The 19,569-nt window shown below is 39.6% G+C and overlaps 1 pseudogene; it reads right to left on the reverse strand.

Annotated features, from left to right (window-relative positions):
- Window positions 1–320: 320 nt before the first annotated feature.
- On the reverse strand, window positions 321–444 carry LOC138990844 (small nucleolar RNA SNORA70; annotated as a pseudogene).
- Window positions 445–19,569: the final 19,125 nt, after the last annotated feature.

The following is a 19,569-nucleotide window of genomic DNA, read 5'->3' on the forward strand; positions in this document are numbered from 1 at the left end:
TTAGGGATATTTTTGACCCCTCAGGCATCCAGGATGAGCTGCTTTCCTGTCACCATAATTTCAAATTCATCTGCATTAAATTTAGTAAGTGTCCACTTCTTAGAGATATGAATCTTCTGGTGGCCAGGGAACTTGAACTTGGCCCTGTGTGGGGCCTCAGTCCCATGCTCCTTGTCGTACAGCTTGGTGCAGATGGACATTATGATTTAGACAATGAGGACCCTAGCCACTGTGTCCTGGGGCTTTCCAAAGGCACCCTGCATGGCTGTCTGGACCCTAGACTGGGGACAGTGTGCCAGACATAAATGTCCACTGGAAATGACTGTCTCCCAGGTCCCTCAGAGCCACCCCTACAGATAGCAGCCACCGAGGAGGCTGCTCTTTGCAGCCATGGCACATGGGCCCCCACGGGGAAAAGAGGTCAGTTGGCTTAACTGACTGTGAATAGGTGCTCCCTTTTCTAATCCTGGATTGAACCCAGCACTCAATGGTTGCTTTCTCTCAGCCACTGGCCCAAATTTAGCCTTGACTACTACCTTCCTTTGGGCATCATTTTCTAGATCGAAATGTTATCTTTGCCTATATTTTGAAAACTCCATATTGGAATATGTAGGTCTGGCACATAATGATGTAAAATATATGAAATTAGAGATGTCTTCAATTTCTTAAACATTTAGTGACTACCACACCACCACCATAATTTTTCTGGAATCCCTATAATCTGGTTACTATAATCATATTTTTCTTTCATTAGCCATTCAAGAGACTCTGTTTCCTTCATTGGCATCCTGTCCTCTTTTTTTCCTTGCCCACCCTGAGTCAATGCCCTTGTCATTACAGCTTGAAACCCCTGGACACTTGGCCAATAAATACTTGATGTGGGTATTTAGAGGACATTTGTTTATTTAGTGCAAATTTTAAAATTATTAAGTCCTTCCTCCTCTAACCCAATTGGCATATAATTTGTTTGGATATTTGGGAAATAAATTACAAGAACTTTCGTTTCTCACTCACTGGTGATGATCTTGATAGTCTTGCTTTGTGTTCTTATGGCAAGAAAGTAGTCACTTTTGCTTACGTATTTGTATCACAAAGTAATCTAAAACCGTTTCATGTCACGTTTCCCCAGCATTTAATTCTTAACCTCTATGTAGGTTTTATTGACTGTGTTAGAGTTATTTGGGGTTTCCCTGGTAGCTTCGATGGTAAAGAATCTGCCTGTAGTCCAGGAGACCTGAGTTTGGTTCCTGGCTTGGGAAGATCCCCTAGAGAAGGGAATGGCTCCACACGCCAGTATTCTTGCCTGGAGAATGCTATGGACAGAGGATCCTGGCAAGCTACAGTCCATGGGGTCTCAAGGAGTTGGATATGACTTAGAGACTAACACCAAAGTTATTTGTTTTCATGTCTGTTTCTCCTACAAATGTAAGTTTTCCATTATTAGGAATCCTTCCTCATCTATCTTTGCATATTCAGTCCAAGCATGGTTCTGGGGACAAAAAAACGTGTCCAAAGAAGTGATGTAGAAAAAAAAATCAGATTGATGTCTTTGATTTGTTTCATAAATGATCCACTGCTATCACTCACTGAATCATAACTGTATATTTATGTCTCCTCTACCAAACTTTATGTTTTTGGCTTGGGTCATTTAGTACAAACAATAGATTAAAATGAACAATTATGTGTCAACAAGTTGGATATTTCTAGAAACATACAACCTACCAAGACTAAATCATAATGAAACAGAAAATCTGAGCAGACCAATTACTTTGTAAGGAGATTGAATCAATATAAACCTCTCAAAAAACAAGTCTAGTACCAGATGGCCTCACTGATGAATTCTACTAAACATTTAAAGAATTAAAAACAGCACTTCTCAACCTCTTTTAAAAAATTGAAGAAGGAGCAATGTTTACAAACTTATGAGGTCAGCATTATCCTGATACCAAAACCAGAGTGTGATACTACAAGAAAAGATTACAGCCTAGTATTCCTGATGAACATAGATGCAAAAATCCTCAACAAAATGTTTACAAACCAAATTCAATAATATACTGAAAAGATCATACAGCATGATCAAGTGGGATTTATCCACAAATCAGTGTGATACATTACAACAAAACGAAGGATAAAAACCATATGATCATCTCAATAGATGCAGAAAAAGTATCCAACAAATCAACATTCATTTATGATAAAAACTCTAAGCAAATATGGGTATAGAGGGTACACATGTGTGGATATATATATATATATATATATATATATATATGTGCCTCAACATAATAAAGGTCATATATGACAAGTTCATAACTAACATTATATTTGATGATGGAAAGCTGAAAACTTTTCACTAAGATCAGGGAAAAGACAAGGATGCTCACTCTTGCCTCTTCTATTCAACATAGTATTAGAAACAATAGACAGAGAAATTAGGCAAGAAAAAGAAATAAAAGCATCCAAATTGGAAAGGAAAAAATAACTGTCACTATATGCACTTGATATTATGTATAGAAAAGTCTAAAGACTGCATCAGGAAACTGTTAGAACTAATGGCAAATTCAGTAAAGTTGTAGGATAAAAATTAATGTGCAAAAATTTGTTGCATTTCTGTACAATACTAATGAACTGTCAGAAAGAGAAATTAAGAAACCAATCCCACCTACAATTGAATCAAGAAAAATAAAATGCCTAAGAATAAATATAACAAAAGAGATGAAAGGCCTGTATACTGAAACTATGATAATGAAAGAAATTGAAGTTGTTGTTCAGTCTCTCAGTCATGTCCGACTCTTTGTGACCCCATGGACTGCAGCATGCCAGGCTTCCCTGTCCTTCACCATCTCATGGAGTTTGCTCAAACTCATTTCCCTTGAGCTGGTGATGCCATCCAACCATCTCATCCTCTGTCGTCCCCTCTCCTGCCTTCAATATTTCCCAGCATCAGAGTCTTTTCAGATGAGTCAGTTCTTTGCATCAGGTGGCCAAAGTATTGGAGTTGCAGCTTCAGCATCAGTCCTTCCAATGAATATTCAGGACTGTTTTCCTTTAGGATGGACTGGTTTGATATCCCTGCAGTCCAAGGGAATCTCAAGAGTCTTCTCCAACACCAGATTTCAGAAGCATTAATTTTTTGGTGCTCAGCTTTCTTTATGGTCCAACTCTCATATCAGTACATGACTACTGGAAAAACCACAGCTTTGACTATACAGACCTTTGTTGGCAAAGTAATAGCTCTGCCTATTAATATGCTCTCTAGATTTGTCATAGCTTTTCTTCCAAAGAGCAAGCGTCTTTTAATTTCATGGCTGCATTCATCATCCACAGTGATTCTGGAGCCCAAGAAAGTAAAGTCTGTCACTGTTTCCATTGCTTCCTTATCTATTTGCCATGAAGTGATGGGACCAGATGCCATGATCTTAGTTTTTTGAATGTTGAGTTCTAAGCCAACTTTTTCACCCTTCTCTTTCACCTTCATCAAGGAGCTCTTTAGTTTTTCTTTGCTTTGTGCCATAAGGGTAGTGTCATCTACATATCTGATGTTACTGATATTTCTCCTGGCAATCTTGATTTCAGCTTGTGCTTCATCCAGCTCAGCATTTCACAAGCAAGTTAAATAAACAGGGTGACAATATACAGACTTGATGCATAGTTAATGGAGCAGAAGTAGAAGTAGAAGTTTTTCTGGAATTCCCTTGCTTTTTCTATGATCCAAGGGATGGTGGCAATTTCCTCTGGTTCCTCTGTCTTTTCTAAATCCAGCTTGTATATCTGGAAGTTCTCAGTTCATGTACTGTTGCAGCCTGGCTTGGAGGACTTTGAGCATGACCTTGCTAGAGTGGAGTTGTGCAGTAGTTTGCATGTTCTTTGGCACTGCCCTTCTTTGGGATTGGAGTGAAAACTGATTTTTTCGAGTCCTGTGGCCACTGTTGACTTTTCCAAATTTGCTGGCATATTGAGTGTAGCACTTTAGCAGCATCATCTTTTAGGCTTTGAAATAGCTCAGTTGGAATTTCATCAGCTGAGGGAACACAGCCTCACCCATCAGCAGAAAATTGGGTTAAAGATTTACCGAGCATGGCCTTGCCCACCAGAGTAGGACCCAGTTTTCCTCACAGCTAGTCCCTCCCATCAGGAAGCTTCCACAAGCCTCTTATCCTCATCAGAAGGCATACAGAATGAAAACCACAATCACAGAGAACTAACCAAATCAATCACATGGGTCACAGCCTTTGTCTAACTCAATGAAACTATGAGCCATGCCGTGTAGGGCCACCTAGACAGATGGGTCATGGTGGAGAGTTCTGACAAAATGTGGTCCACTGGAGAAGATAATGGCAAACCACTTCAGCATTCTTGCCTTGAGAACCACATGAACAGTATGAAAAGGCAAAAAGAAATTGAATATGATACAGATTAATGGAAAGATATTCTGCACTCATGGATTAGAAGAATCATTGTTACAATGTCTATACTACCCAAAGGAATCTACAGATTCAATACAACCACTATCCAAATTCCAATGTTATTTTTCACAGAAATAAACAATCCTAAAAGTTACATGGAAACACAAAAGACCCCTTATAGCCAAAACAAACTTTAGAAAGGACAAAATTGAAGGCATCATATGTCCAGATTTCAAACTATATTATGAAGCTATAGCAATTAAAACAGTAGTTACTGGCATAAAAAAAGACACATTAGATGATGGAACAGAATAGAAAGCTCAGAACTAAACCCATGCATATATGATCAAATAATTTACAACAAAGGAGCCAGGAATATACAGTGGGGAAAGGGTAGTCTCTTCAATAAATGATATGGGAAAACTGGACAGTCACATGCAAAAGATTGAAGTTGGACTCCTGTCTTATACCATACACAAAAGTTAATTCCAAATGGATTGAAGCCCTGAACATAAGACTGGAAACCAAAAAACTAGAAGAAAGCATAAGCAGTGGTCTCATCTGTATAGGTTTTGGCAATGATACTTTGGATCTGACACCCAAAACAGAAGCAACGAAAGCAAAAATAGAGCAAGCAGGACTACATCAAATGAAAAAGCTTCTGCACAACAAAAGAAACAATCAACAAAATGAAAGGGAAATCTACCGAATGGCAGAAAATATTTGGAAGTCATAGCTGATAAAAGATAATGTCCAAAGTTACAAATGTGTAGAAGCAACCAAAGTGTCCATTGAGAGACAGATGGACAAGGAGGATACACATATACATACATATATATGTACACACACACACACACACACACACATATATACACAATGGAATATTACTCAATGTAGAAAAAGAGCAAAATCCTGTTATTTGTAACACCAAGGATGGACCTAGTGAGTATTATGCTAATTGAAATGTCAGACAGAAAATAAAATACAGTAGATTTCACTTATATGAATCTAAAATATTTAAGAACAAACAAAAGTGGAACAGATTTATAGATATAGTAGATAAACCAGAGTGGATGGGTTATGGAGATAAGTGAAACAGATGAAGGGGATTAAGATGCACATGCTTCTAGTTATAAAATAAATGTCACAACGTAGAGACGATAATCAATAATATTGTAACACTTTTTATTTTGTCAGATTATAATTATAATTAGACACATGATAATTTTGTAATACATAAAAATATTGAAATCACTGGTATAAATCTGAAACTAATATAATATTGTAAGTCAAATATACTTCAATTAAAATATATAAAAAGTTCATGCAACTCAACAGGAAAAAACAAAAACAAAAAACACCGAAACCAAACAAATAACAATCTGATTAAAAAATGAGCTGAGGATCTGAATAGACATTTTTCCAAAGAAGACATACAGATAACCAACATGAAAAGATGTTCAACGTCATTTGTTTTCAGAGAAATGCAAATCAAAACCACATTGAGCTATCATCTCGCACCTGTCAGGACAGCTGTTTTCAAAAAGAAAAGAAATAAAAAGTGTTGGTGAATATATGGAGAAAACATGACCTTTGTACACTGTTGGTGGGACTGTAAATTGGTGCACTCAATATGGAGAACACTATAGCAGTTCCTCAAAAAACTAAAAATGAAACTACCATATGATCCAGCAAATCTACTTCTGGGTATTTGTCTTAAGAAAATGAAAACACCAATTCAAAAATATGTATGCACCCCTATGCTCATTGCAATATTATTTACAACAGTCAAGATATACAAACCACCTATGTCCATTCATGGATGAATGGATAAAGAGATTGTGGTGTATATATACAATGGGCTGTTCATCAGCCATAGAATAATAAAATATTGCCATTTGTGTCAACACGGATGAAATTTGAGGGCAATATGCTAAGTGAAATAAGTCAGACAGAGAAAGGAAAATGCCATATGATCTTTGTAATGCATGGAACCTAAACAAACAAACAAATCAAAACATAAAAACCAAGCTCATAGATCCAGAGGACAGATTGCTGATTGCCAGAGGCAGGACGGGGGTATGGTGGGGTAAGCGTGGAGCAAATTGGTGAAGACGGTCAAAAGGTAAAAAGAAAAAAAAAGTATTTTCCCTAAAATGCAAAACTTAGTCAGTTTAACTGTATGTCCTGGTTGTTCAGCTACACAAAGACTGAATTCTCTTGTATGTAAAATAATATCTACCCCATAGGTTGTCAAGAGCATCAAATGAGAATCTGTATCATATGTGAAAGTCTTTTGTGAACTGCATAAAACATTAAGATTAGCTGGGTGTTTATTTACATGTGCCTTTGTCTACACAGACATTGTGAGAGTAATGGCATTTCTGATGATCTTAGTAGGATAGTTAGGAGTTAAATTGGCAGAGAAGACATGAGTCAGTATGTGGCAAAAATGGTATGATGTGATAAAGAGAAGTTAATTGAAACCAAATAAAATTAAAAGAGAAACATGAATGGTACTTCTTTAAAAATAGTAATGCCCACAATTAATTAAAAAAATATTTTTTTCTTTAACAATCTTGTGTTCTTCCCCTCCTTCCAAACCTGTGGTAATAAAACTATGTTGCATGCTCAAAAAAACTACTTTTACTCAATAACATCTAATAAAAAACATTCATAGAGTACCATATGCCAGGTACTGTCCTGAGATCTTGCAAGGGTTATCACAACAGCCCCATTATTATCTTCACTTTTCCAAGAACTAAAGTAGTTTTCCCAAGCTGATGCCACTAAGTGGTGGAGCTGGGATCTGAGTGTATAGAATGAACCCGAGGCCAAGAACTTTGCCACAATGTTGTATTTCTTTTTGAGTAACTTACTTAACCAATCTTAAGTAACCAAACTTCAGTTCAGTTCAGTTGCTCAGTTGTGTCCTATTCTTTGCGACCCCATGAATCGCAGCACGCCAGGCCTCCCTGTCCATCACCAACTCCCGGAGTTCACTCAGACTCACATCCATCGAGTTGGTGATGCCATCCAGCCATCTCATCCTCTGTCATCCCCTTCTCCTCCTGCCCACAATCCCTCCCAGCATCAGTCTTTTCCAATGAGTCAACTCTTCGTATCAGGTGGCCAAAGTACTGGAGTTTCAGCTTTAGCGTCATTCCTTCCAAAGAACACCCAGGGCTGATCTCCTTTAGAATGGACTGGTTGGATCTCCTTGCAGTCCAAGGGACTCTCAAGAGTCTTCTCCAACACCACAGTTCAAAAGCATCAATTCTTCGGCGTTCAGCTTTCTTCACAGTCCAACTCTCACATTCATACATGACTACTGGAAAAACCATGGTCTTGACTAGACAGACCTTTGTTGGCAAAGTAATGTCCCTGCTTTTGAATATGCTATCTAGGTTGGTCATAACTAAACTTAACCAATATCAATAACCTCAGATATGCAAAGACACCACCTTTATGGCAGAAAGTGAAGAGGAACTAAAGAGCCTCTTGATGAAAACAGTGACTGACTATTTTCTTAGGCTCCAAAATCACTGCAGCCATGAAATTAAAAGACTCTTGCTCCCTGGAAGAAAAGCTATGACCAACCTAGACAGCATATTAAAAGGCAGAGACATTACTTTGCTGACAAAGGTCTGTCTAATCAAAGCTATGGTTTTTCCAGTTGTCATATACGGATATGAGTGTTGGACTACAGAAAAAGCTGAGTGCCAAAGAATTGATGCTTTTGAACTGTGGTGTTGGAGAAGACTCTTGAGAGTCCCTTGGATTGCAAGGAGATCCAACCAGTCCATCCTAAAGGAAATCAGTCCTGAATATACATTGGAAGGACTGATGCTGAAGCTGAAACTCCAATACTTTGGCTACCTGATGTGAAGAACTGATTCATTGGAAAAGACCCTGATGCTGGGAAAGATTGAAGGCAAGAGGAGAAGGGGACGACAGAGGATGAATGGTTGGATGGTATCACCAACTTGATGGACATGAGTTTGCGCGAGCTCTGGGAGTTCATGATGGACAGGGAAGTCTGGTGTGCTGCAGTCCATGGGGTCACAAAGAGTCAGACATGACTGAGACTGAAGTGACTGACTTAACCAATCAATGTCTACTGAGATCCTATATGATGGATGCTTCCACATTTACCTTGACAATAAGACTAAGAGATAAGTGTAATTAGCTTCATTTTTCAATTGAGGGAAATGAAACTCAGGTCAAATGACTAGTTCAAGGTCATACGACTAGTAAACGGAAGAGTGTGAATTTAGAAAGGGCTTCTCCAGTGGCTCAGCAGTAAAGAATTGGCCTGCAATGCAGGAGATGCAGGTTCGATCCCTGGGTTGGGAAGATCCCTTGTAGAAGGAAATGGCAACCCACACCAGTATTCTTGCCAGAGAAATCCCATGGACAGAGGAGTCTGGTAGACTACAGTCCATAGGGTCACAAAGTAGGACATGACTTAGTGACTAAACAACGACAATGTGAATTTAGAAGTAGATGATTTGCTTTTTCCATCGTGTCACAACAGGGTGCAAATCAATGAATTAATGCTAAGTTTCTGAGGCCAGTTTGTCATAATTCTCACTTTGCAAAACTGAGTTTAAAAGAAGGGGCTTTGGGAATTTCCTGGCACCCAGTGATGAGAAATTGATGCTCTCACTGCCGAGGGCCCAGGTTCAATCACTGGTCAGGGAACTAAAATCTTGTAAGCCACAGCACAGCAAAATAAATAAATACATAAATAAATACAGAGGTTTCGGAACTTGACAGACCTTGGTTTGAGTCCCGGTTCTGCCAGCTTCTGGTTCTGAGACTTTGGTCAAGTCAAATGAACCTCTTTGCATATCAGTTTCCTTATCAAGAAAATGAGGTTATGTATGAAAATTTTATATGAGATTTGCACGAAAGCATTTGGTATGTGACAAAGCTCTCTACAGATTAACTTCTATTCACAAGGCTGGCAGATGATGACAGAGACAGTCCAGTGGCAGAAGGAAGATTTGAACTTGCAACTCTGCTTGACTCCATGGACCCCTCTATTTATCTGTTTCCTCAGGTGTTCTTTGACACCTTACTTGATGGTTTAATTGGAGGATGAATGCCTTTTGCTGAAATAGCAAGTTTTGTTGATGGCTCCTTAATTGATTCTGAAGACAAAATATTTACTCTGGAATGAAATAGCTTTGGGTACAACGTCACCAGGTCAAAGGAAAGGGAATGTAGAATTGGGTCTGTTAGGACCTAATTAGGAACGTGTAGTCGGAGGGCCTTATCATCAGGTAAACCTTCTCCAGTTTTTCTGAAAATAGCTGTTCGGAGAAACCCACAACTTTCGGAAGTTTGCAAAAGCCCAGAAAGGTCGGATATCTCCTAGGACAAGACAAATAAACAAAACAAAGTTAAATAAAGGAAAAAGAAAAACAGAAAGAACAAATATCCCCCTACTCCAACAAAACACATTCATTCTCATTTAAAGGCCGTCAAACAATGCCTGACCTTTACACAATTCTTTTTGTTACATGAATTTCAAATACCTTGAATTCACTGGATTCCGACCTTCTATAGAAGCAAGGTGAAGGCAGACTCAGCCTGCAAGGTGAATTTGGATTTCTGGGGGGAGGGCAAGGTAGTGATCTAGAAGCTCTTCCCAGAAGCCCTTGCCTCCCTGGGGGTCAAGGTCACTTGCAGCTGCGTGGGTTTGGCCGTGGACACCCCGGGGCTCTACTTTCTACCCCCTCTCCACTTCCCTTTGGCAAAATCATGACGTTCTTTCCCAAGTTAGGCAACAAGAATTTTCTTTTCCAGAACCGACTATGAAGCTAGGATACAATTACTCATATGGTTTAATTTAGAATGCAAAAATCTTTGAAAAATAGGTATTTTCAAAATAAGCGTTTTAGTCTGGAGCTCTGGTTCTCATTAACTTGGCTGAAGCCCTTGATGATAAGTTGGAACTGTTTAAACACCAGCTCACATGCCTGATCTCAGGTGTTCATAAACCCGCTGCCTTCCCCCGGGACTCTGGCCAGCGGCATCCTGACAGGCCCTCATGGAGACCTGGTATTTCCCTCACTCCATCCGTGACTTTTGGGAAAGGGAGCTGAATGGTTTAATGGGATGTTTGGTAATCTCTGCCCACTCTGCTGAAGTGCACAGTGTAGGAGTGACAGTCCTTGGGGTCTGGTTCTGCCTGCAAACCCTGGCATGAACCCCCCTGCACGTGGTCTCCCCTCTCCCCTCCTGACCATGCCTCCGTGGCAGGGGCTTACCTTCACTGGGTTCACTGCACGTGAGTCTTGAAGAAAAAACTTTGGCTGAAGCTGAAGAGTCTTTCCAGCCCAATGGGAATGTATTAAATTTTATTAGAACAAGCCAAATGTAATCTCTATACCTCCTATTAAACATAGAATGCATGGTACAAAAAGGCATTCCAAAGGCATGTAAAATTACATGTTTGCTTTAAGACATGCCTTTTATCTACGATGTTCCAAGAACATGAAAAGCATTAACCGCTGGTTCTCAGGAATGACCTTCATTAGGGAGGAAGGCAAGAAACCTGGTAATTTTTTCCCTGCAGTTTCCCAGGAAAGGGATACTAGAGCCCTAAGCCTGCAAACATGCAGATTTCAGAGTCCAAAGCCCCGGATGCTGTGTGTGAGATTCATAGGCCTTCTCTTCCCCAGCACATGAGGAAAGGGTCTGCACTGGAAACCCAAAGCCTTAAGCACACTGGCCAACCCTAGAAACTGTGTCTCCACCCACAGAGCCTTTTTGATAAGACTTCTCTTCCAAAGACTCCAGAAGAGCCTTTCTGAAATTTTCCACTTGGAAAATAACAAAAGATTTGGTGCTTTAATCTCCTTGTCTTGCTGATATTTCTTGGGACTCAATCTACTCAAGCCTACCATCGACTCGGCTGAGCCCCGTTTCCTTGGCCATTGTCCCCAGGGCCAAACCTCCACTCAGAGTCCCCCTCTCTCCTTCTATTATGCCCTCCTGGATGCTTGATCCTCTGTCCCTAGCTTCTCAGTAAACGTTCCTTTCACCATCCGCTCAGCAGAAACCTGTTGTAGACCTGCTCTTAGCATTTCTCTGCTCTAAGCTCACACTTCCTTACCTGAAATTCCCAATTACAGAGAAGCAAAAGCATTCTATATTTTATTTGGTGACAGAAACAGATGTGAACTGATATGAATCTGTTCATCCTACTTACTCTTAGTATTTATGCATTTGTCTGAAGAAATATGAGTGTGTTTGATTATGAAGTGCTTCCCAGGTATTACATATTAACTGTATGTGTTCCATTATTCATTTCCTAAAATCTTAAGAATTCTGAATCCAGAAACACATCTGGCCTAAGGGATCTGGATGAGGAATTGTAAACTCATGCTTCCAAGACATGAAATGAAAGTTGCTCAGTCATGTCCGACTTTTTGCGACCCCATGGACTGTAGCCCGCCAGGCTCCTCAGTCCATAGGATTCTCCAGGCAAGAATACTGGCATGGGTAGCCATTCCCTTCTCCAGGGGATCTTCCCAACCAAGGGACTGAACCCAGGTCTCTGGTATTGTGGGAAGATTATTTACCCTCTGAGCCCCCAAGGAAGCCCATGCTCTGGCTCTGCAATGCCAGAGACCCGGGTTTGATCCCTGGGTCAGGAAGATCCCCTGGAGGAGGGAAAGGCAACCCACTCCAGTATTCTTTCCTGGAGAATCCCACGGACTGAGGAGTCTGGCAGGCTACAGTCCATGGGGTCATAAAAAGTCGGACACAACTGAGAGATTTTCACTTCGTTCACTTTTTTCCTCTGGCTTTTGCCCGAACTCTTCTGTCATGTTGATATTGTTTGTTCAACTTCTGGCCATTTCTCTCGATGATGGAGGCTGCTGCTGCTAAGTCGCTTCAGTCTACATATCTCCATATTTTTCTTCTTCCCTCACTAAATTCTGCACTAATTCACTCTGCCTGACTTCACTATTTGCCAACTCCAGGGGACTCTTTCTATCCTTTACTTTATTGCTCTGTCTGTGTCCCTAGAAACTGTTCACCTCTCTGGTCTTGATAACATTTCCTCCCTCTCCTTCTTCAGTATCATTCTCTCTGGTCCTCCATTCTCCCTCATCATTATGAGTGATTGACTTAAGTGATTGTGAGTGATTGAAGTCTATTAACAAGTGAAACTATTAGGCATTTCTTTTGGCCTCAAGATACCATGAAAGATTATTGCGACTCCAAGGGGATTATGGATAGAGAATGTCTGAGAGCTGTGTGGCACCCATATATTCAGTCTGTAAAGAGAATCCTTATTTGCTTCCACCGCCGCCTAGAACCCCTTTAGGCTGGATATACTGTAGTTAATTCCATCAGCCCCTGTTGGTGGATCTTTGGTTTGTTTCCAGATTTTAGCTATTTCAAATAATGCTGAAATGAATAGCCTTGTGCATGCGTCTTTTTGTATCTTTGCCAGTGTTTCTGCGGGAGAGAGTCCTAGAAGTGGGATGGCTGGGTCAAAGGGTAAATGCACACGACATTTTCCTGGATACTGCCAAGTTCCCCTGCATAGGGGTTATACCATATTGCATTCCCATCATCAAATTATGAGAGTATCTGTTCCCCAAAGTCTTGCCAATAAAGTATGATGTCAAAGTTTTGGGGTTTTGCCAATATGATAGGTGAGAAATTGCATCTAACTGCAGTTTTAATTTGCATTTCTCTTATGATGAAAAAGGTTGAATTTTTTTTCATATGAGTAAGAGTAATTTGCATTTATTTTTCAATGAGTTGTCTGATTATACCTCTAGTGAAAATTTGTGTAGGGTTTTGGTCTTTTTCTTCTCCATTTTTAGAGGCTGTTTAATATGTAAATTGTAAATATCTTCCCTGGTTTGTCATTTGGCTTTTTAGAAAATATAAATATATGTTTCCAAATAGCCCTGTGAATTGTCATTTGTCTTTTTAGTTGCATATTATGGTGTTAATATGTAGTAGTCATGTACGGATGTGAGAGTTGGACTATAAAGAAAGCTGAGCACTGAAGAATTGATGCTTTTGAACTGTGGTGTTGGAGAAGACTCTTGAGAGTCCCTTGGACTGCAAGGAGATCCAACCAGTCCATCCTAAAGGAGATCAGTCCTGGGTGTTTATTGGAAGGACTGATGTTGAAGCTGAAATTCCAATACTTTGGCCACCTGATGTGAAGAGCTAACTCATTGGAAAAGACTCTGATGCTGGGAAAGATGGAGGGCAGGTGGAGAAGGGGACAACAGAGGATGAGATGGTTGGATGGCAATACTGACTCAATGGACATGAGTTTGGGTAGGCTCTGGGAATTGGTGATGGACAGGGAGGCCTGGTGTGCTGCAGTCCATGGGGTCCCAAAGAGTCGGACACAACTGAGTGACTGAACTGAACTGAGTTATGGTGTTGTGTGTGTGTTTTTTTTAATTTATTCAAATTCTTACACTTTTACTTTGGTGAAGCTTTTGGATGCTGAGCCACACAGTTAGGAAAATTTCCCTACTCTATTAACTTGTGCTTTCTTTTAATGCACTTTTGACTTTGCCAAGCTTCTCTGTGTCCAGAAACTAAAGAAGACAATAAGAAAAAAATCATGACATTTGGAAGCGCCGAGATACAACTTCTTACCTTGAAGTGTTGGGACCTAGAATGACTTTGTGCATTTTTCTATGAACATATAGTCGGTCATCTTTTGTATTTGGCTTCTAGTTCTGACTCTGAAAAGTACCCATTTGTGCCTGGAAAGTTGGCTTTAAAATATATTGACTACAGGCAATTGCCTTTGTTTTACTCAATAAAAGGTAGCAAGTGAATTGACTGGCAGAACAAAGATGGCATGCAAGTAAAGGAGGAGTGAAATCCAGAGGCTGACGTGAGCAGATTTACTGGTGCTTGTTTTCATCTTTGGTGAATTTGTGTGTGTGCTTGGTGCGTGTATGTGATAATCCACAGAAATGCCGTGTAGTACCTTTTTCCAAAGCGATATTGACTTATGACCGCTCATACACTGTGCCGCAGAAAAGCAAGGAAAAGCTTTGTGGAAGAACAAGGTCATGCTTCTACTATAGTATTAGAAAACACCGACTTTGCCCCAATCACCGAAATGCTATCCCAACCAAAAGAAATTTCATTTTCCTCATTAGTAGACTTCAATTACGAAAAAATGTGCTCCATTGTGTTTTGAATTTTGTTAAAATTTTATTTAAAAGTTTGTGAAAATTTGTTTCCTATCTTATTCTATAAGTACCTACATAATATCCTTGACTTTGTCTCTTTGTATGTAAAGCCTCAAATATATTCTACCTGGTTGCCAATCCCTGCCTTAAATAAACAGTAAACTGGTAGTTGAAGGCTGCTGCTGCTGCTGCTAAGTCGCTTCAGTCGTGTCCGATTCTGTGCGACCCCATAGACGGCAGCCCACCAGGCTCTGCTGTTCCTGGGATTCTCCAGGCAAGAACACTGGAGTGGGTTGCCATTTCCTTCTCCAATGCATGAAAGTGAAAAGTGAAAGTGAAGTCGCTCAGTCATGTCCGACTCTTAGCGACCCCATGGACTGCAGCCTACCAGGCTCCTCCGTCCATGGGATTGTCCAGGCAAGAGTACTGGAGTGGGGTGCCATTGCCTTCTCCTAGTTGAAGGCTAAATAGATCGAAATTGGAGAAGGGTGTTCTGAAGAGAAAGGACACTGGATGGTGGCAGGAATTTCAGAGGAGGTGAAGGAAGTTCGGGGTTTTTGGAGCAGAGAGAGTGAAGTAAACAAATCAGTACACAGGGGAACCTGAGGAGGGAGGGAGGGATTCACCCTAGAAGCACTATAAATTGTTAACATAGTTTGGCCTTCACCCAAGGACAGTGACAGATCATTGAATAAATGTTTTTAAAATAATTATTTTATAGTTGCATCTTTATATACTTATTTATGCATATGCAGGATTTCATTTTTATTTTTTTGTCTTAAAATTTTTTTTTGGCATATAGCTGATTACAATGACGTGTTTGTTTTAGGTGTATGGCAAAGTAATCAGTTATGTATACACATATATCCACTCTTTTTTTTAAAGATTCTTCTATATAGGCCATTGCAGAAAATCAAGTAGATTTTCCTGTACTATATAGCAGTTTCTTACTGATGTTAGTTGCTCAATTGTGTCTGACTCTTTGCGAGACCATGGACTGTAGCTGCCAGGCTCCTCTGTCCATGGAATTCTCCAGGCAATAATACTGGAGTGGGTTGCCATTCCCTTCTCCAGAGGTTCTTAGTAGGTATCTGTTTTACATACAATAGTGTGTATACGTCAATCCCAACCCCAGATTTTTCTCTCACTCCTGTCCCCTGGCAACCATAAGTTTGTTTTCTACATCTGTGATTTTATTTCACTTAGGATTTTACTAAAAATTTTTTTTTTTGAGTTTTTATTTTTTAATATAAATTTATTTATTTTAATTGGAGGCTAATTACATTACTATATTGTATTGGTTTTGCCATACATTGACATGAATCACTGGGATGACCCAAAGGGATGGGATGGGGAGGGAGGTGGGAGGGGGGTTCAGGATAGGGAACACATGTACTTAAAATTTTTTAAATGGAAGTAGTTAGTTTATACAGAGAAGGCAATGGCACCCCACTCCAGTACTCTTGCTTGGAAAATCCCATGGATGGAGGAGCCTGGTAGGCTGCAGTCCATGGGGTCGCTAAGAGTTGGACACAACTGAGTGACTTCACTTTCGCTTTTCACTTTCACGCATTGGAGAAGGAAATGGCAACCCACTCCAGTGTTCTTGCCTGGAGAATCCCAGGGACGGGGGAGCCTGGTGGGCTGCTGTCTATGGGGTCGCACAGAGTGAGATACTACTGAAGTGACTTAGCAGCAGCGGCAGCAGTTAGTTTATAATGAGATTCTACATATAAGTGATGGACAATTTCTTTCTCTGCTTGATTCACTTCACTTAATATGATAATCTGTAGGTCCATCCCTGTTGTTCCAAATGACATTATTCATTATTTCATTCTTTATGGCTGAGCAATGTTCCATTGTGTGTGTGTGTGTGTGTGTGTGTATATAAAATCTCACATCTTCTTTATCCATTCATATGTTAACAGACATTTAGGTTGCTTTCATGTCTTAGTTATTGTAAATAGTGTTGCTCCAAATATTGGGGTACATATACATGATTCTATGTAAGTGCCTATATATGCATGACTTAAAAAAAAAAAAAGTGTGATCCTTTTTCTTTTCTTTTCCTTTATTATGTGGTCTCTCTTCTTTTCTTTCCCCAAGTCTCCCCAAACAACCTATTGTTTGGACTGAATTGTGTTCCTCGATTTTATAGTTGAACAAAATTATAGTTGAACACTTAAACCCCAGTACCTCAGAATGTGACTGTATTTGGAGCTAGAGCTTTTAAAGAGAGAATAAGATCGAATAAGGTCATAATGGTAGGTGCCTAATCCAATACGACTGGTGTCTTTATCAGAGCGGGGAGAGACACCAGGGCCGCACACACAGAGGAGTGGCCACATAAGGACATGGTGGGAAGGTGGAAATCCACAAGCCTCAGGAGAAGCCAAACCTGCTGGCACCTCGATCACCGGCTTCCAGAGAAAATACATTTCTGTTATTTAAGCCACTCAGTTTGGGGAATTTTGTCATGGCAGCCCTAGCAGACTAATGCATTCATATGACCCTCCTGCATTGTATTGCATAATTTTCTCCGTATTCATATAGTTCTGTACGGCTATTAATATACACATATGTATACTGCAAATTTCACTTAATTTAAGATGCTTAATTTCTCTTAAATTAAATTTCACTTAATTTAATTTAATTTAGTGTAAGACACACAATTGCGTTCTACGTTGGAAGATGAAAATGCTGCCAATTAAACCATGACACAATGCTTTCTTAACTCTTGTACTTTTTAAGCTTATGGAACTATCTCTTTTACACCTTCTTACATCACTTCTTACATCACTCATTTGTACACATGAAAGAAAAACTGTGTAAGTGAAATAAAGTGGGTTAGATACCCCTAAACTTCTTCATACTCAGAGCTTGACTCTTTGGAAGCCCTTTTCAATTCACAGACATTGCGTGTGTGCTTTTCTGGACTCTGCTGTCATCTGCACCATCAGGAGCATTAGTGATGTTGCCTTTGGGCTGTTCCTTGAGGCTGCAACACCCATTATGTGCGGGTGTATTTCAGAATCAAGGAAATACAAACATATATGCACACAGACATTTTTTGGGTGGGCGGTTGCTTTTTTCTTTTTACCAAGATGGCATTATATTATACACATTTTCCTGCATTTTGCTTTTTCTCACTGTGTAGAACTCCCTCCAAGTCACTTGGCAAAGCTCTTTTTAATTCTTTTAGAGAGACATATAGAATTTTATGATGTAGATGTATCACAATGTATTTAGCCAGTTTCCCATTTATGAACATTCATTTTGTTTATAAAGTTTTCGGGAATTGCAAACTATGCTGCAATAAATATTCTACACATATGTCCTTAAGCATTAGTGCTTTATATTCCAGGACTGGAATTACTGAGTCAAAGAATACTGTTTATTTTAACATACGTTTTAAGATTGCTTACCACAAATGATAGGAAACCTCTTCTTTCCACTAGCAATATACGTGAGTGCTCTGTTCCCCATAACCTGCATATTCATTTTAGGAGAATTGACATTTAATGATAATAAGTCTTCCCATCCAAGAGAGTGGTTATCTTGTTTGTCTTTAACAATATCTCTCATTTTCTTCATATAGTTCTTGTGCTTTTCTAGTTAAATTTATTCTTGAAAGTGAAAAGTGAAAGTGAAGTCGCTCAGTCCTGTCCGACTCTTTGCGATCCCATGGACTATAGGCTACCAGGCTCCTCCTTCCATGGGATTCTCCAGGCAAGAATACCGGAGTGGGTTGCCATTTCCTTCTCCAGGGGATCTTCCCGACCTAGGGATTGAACCTGGGTCTCCCACATTCCAGGCAGATGCTTTAACCTCTGAGCCACAATTCTTTTTTTTTTTGATGCAGAAAAGCAGTAGTTTATTCCTCATTTTCCATCAAGTAAATTTTTTTTTCTAATTTTATTTTATTTTTAAACTTTACATAATTGTATTAGTTTTGCCAAATATCAAAATGAATCCACCACAGGTATGTAGTCATAATTTTTGTTCCTCCTAAAATGAAATATTTTCCCCAGTTTTCATTCCTAAGAGTTTATTCTAGAATAAAGCCACTGGTTTTCAAAAATATTTAGCTTACATACATCTCCTTTCCAAACTGACTTTTAATTCTGGTTCAGTTATTTAGTCATATCATTAGCTTTAAGAGATTTTCCAATTGCTTCCCCCACACCAGTCTTTGAAGACTGTTAGCAAAATGCATTCCTCATGACAGTTTTCTCTTGAAGGAAGACAGGGCACTTCTGTGGCTGCCACAGCCACTATTTATTCACCTGTTCTTCTGTGGAATGTTTTTGATTTCTGCTTACCTTTTCTCCTTTCTCTACCCTCTTGAGAGTACTTTTGCCTTCTCCACCCTCTACCTCCAACTCCTACATTTTGAGATAGTGCTTCTTCTTAAAATGTATCCCTCTGCTTCAATTGTACTTACTTGTTGCCAATTATATACTATATACTATACAAATAAATGTTCCTTTTCATTAAGATTTTAGTTTACATACATATACATGATGCTGAGTAATATTAACAGCTGTTCCTTTTTATCGTCTCCCGTCTTGGAGTCTCTATTTTTATTCATTTATGAAAGTGTTCATTTTTTTCCTCAAGAATTTCCTTATTAAGGGAGCTTGAGTAATATGCATATTTTTCATCCTCACCTGTTTTCTAGTATTCTTCACTCACTTGAAAAAGAGAATAGTGTCTTGGCTGGGTACAGAATTCTTGGTTTATAGTCCTTCCTGTCAGTTGTTTGTAGATGGTTTTCCCTAACTCCTACCTTTCTAGTTTCTGAGTGAGAAGTTGGATTTTCTATTCCCCCTCCAACAGCAGGTAGGGCTTCCCTGGTGGCTCAGTGGTGAAGAATCTGCCAGCCAGTGCAGGAGACATGGGTTCGATCCCTGGATCAGTAGGATCCCATGGAGAAGGAAATGGCAATCCACTCCAGTATT

Source organism: Bos mutus, chromosome 14 (assembly GCF_027580195.1).
Source record: "Bos mutus isolate GX-2022 chromosome 14, NWIPB_WYAK_1.1, whole genome shotgun sequence".
Taxonomy (NCBI): Eukaryota; Metazoa; Chordata; class Mammalia; order Artiodactyla; family Bovidae; genus Bos; species Bos mutus.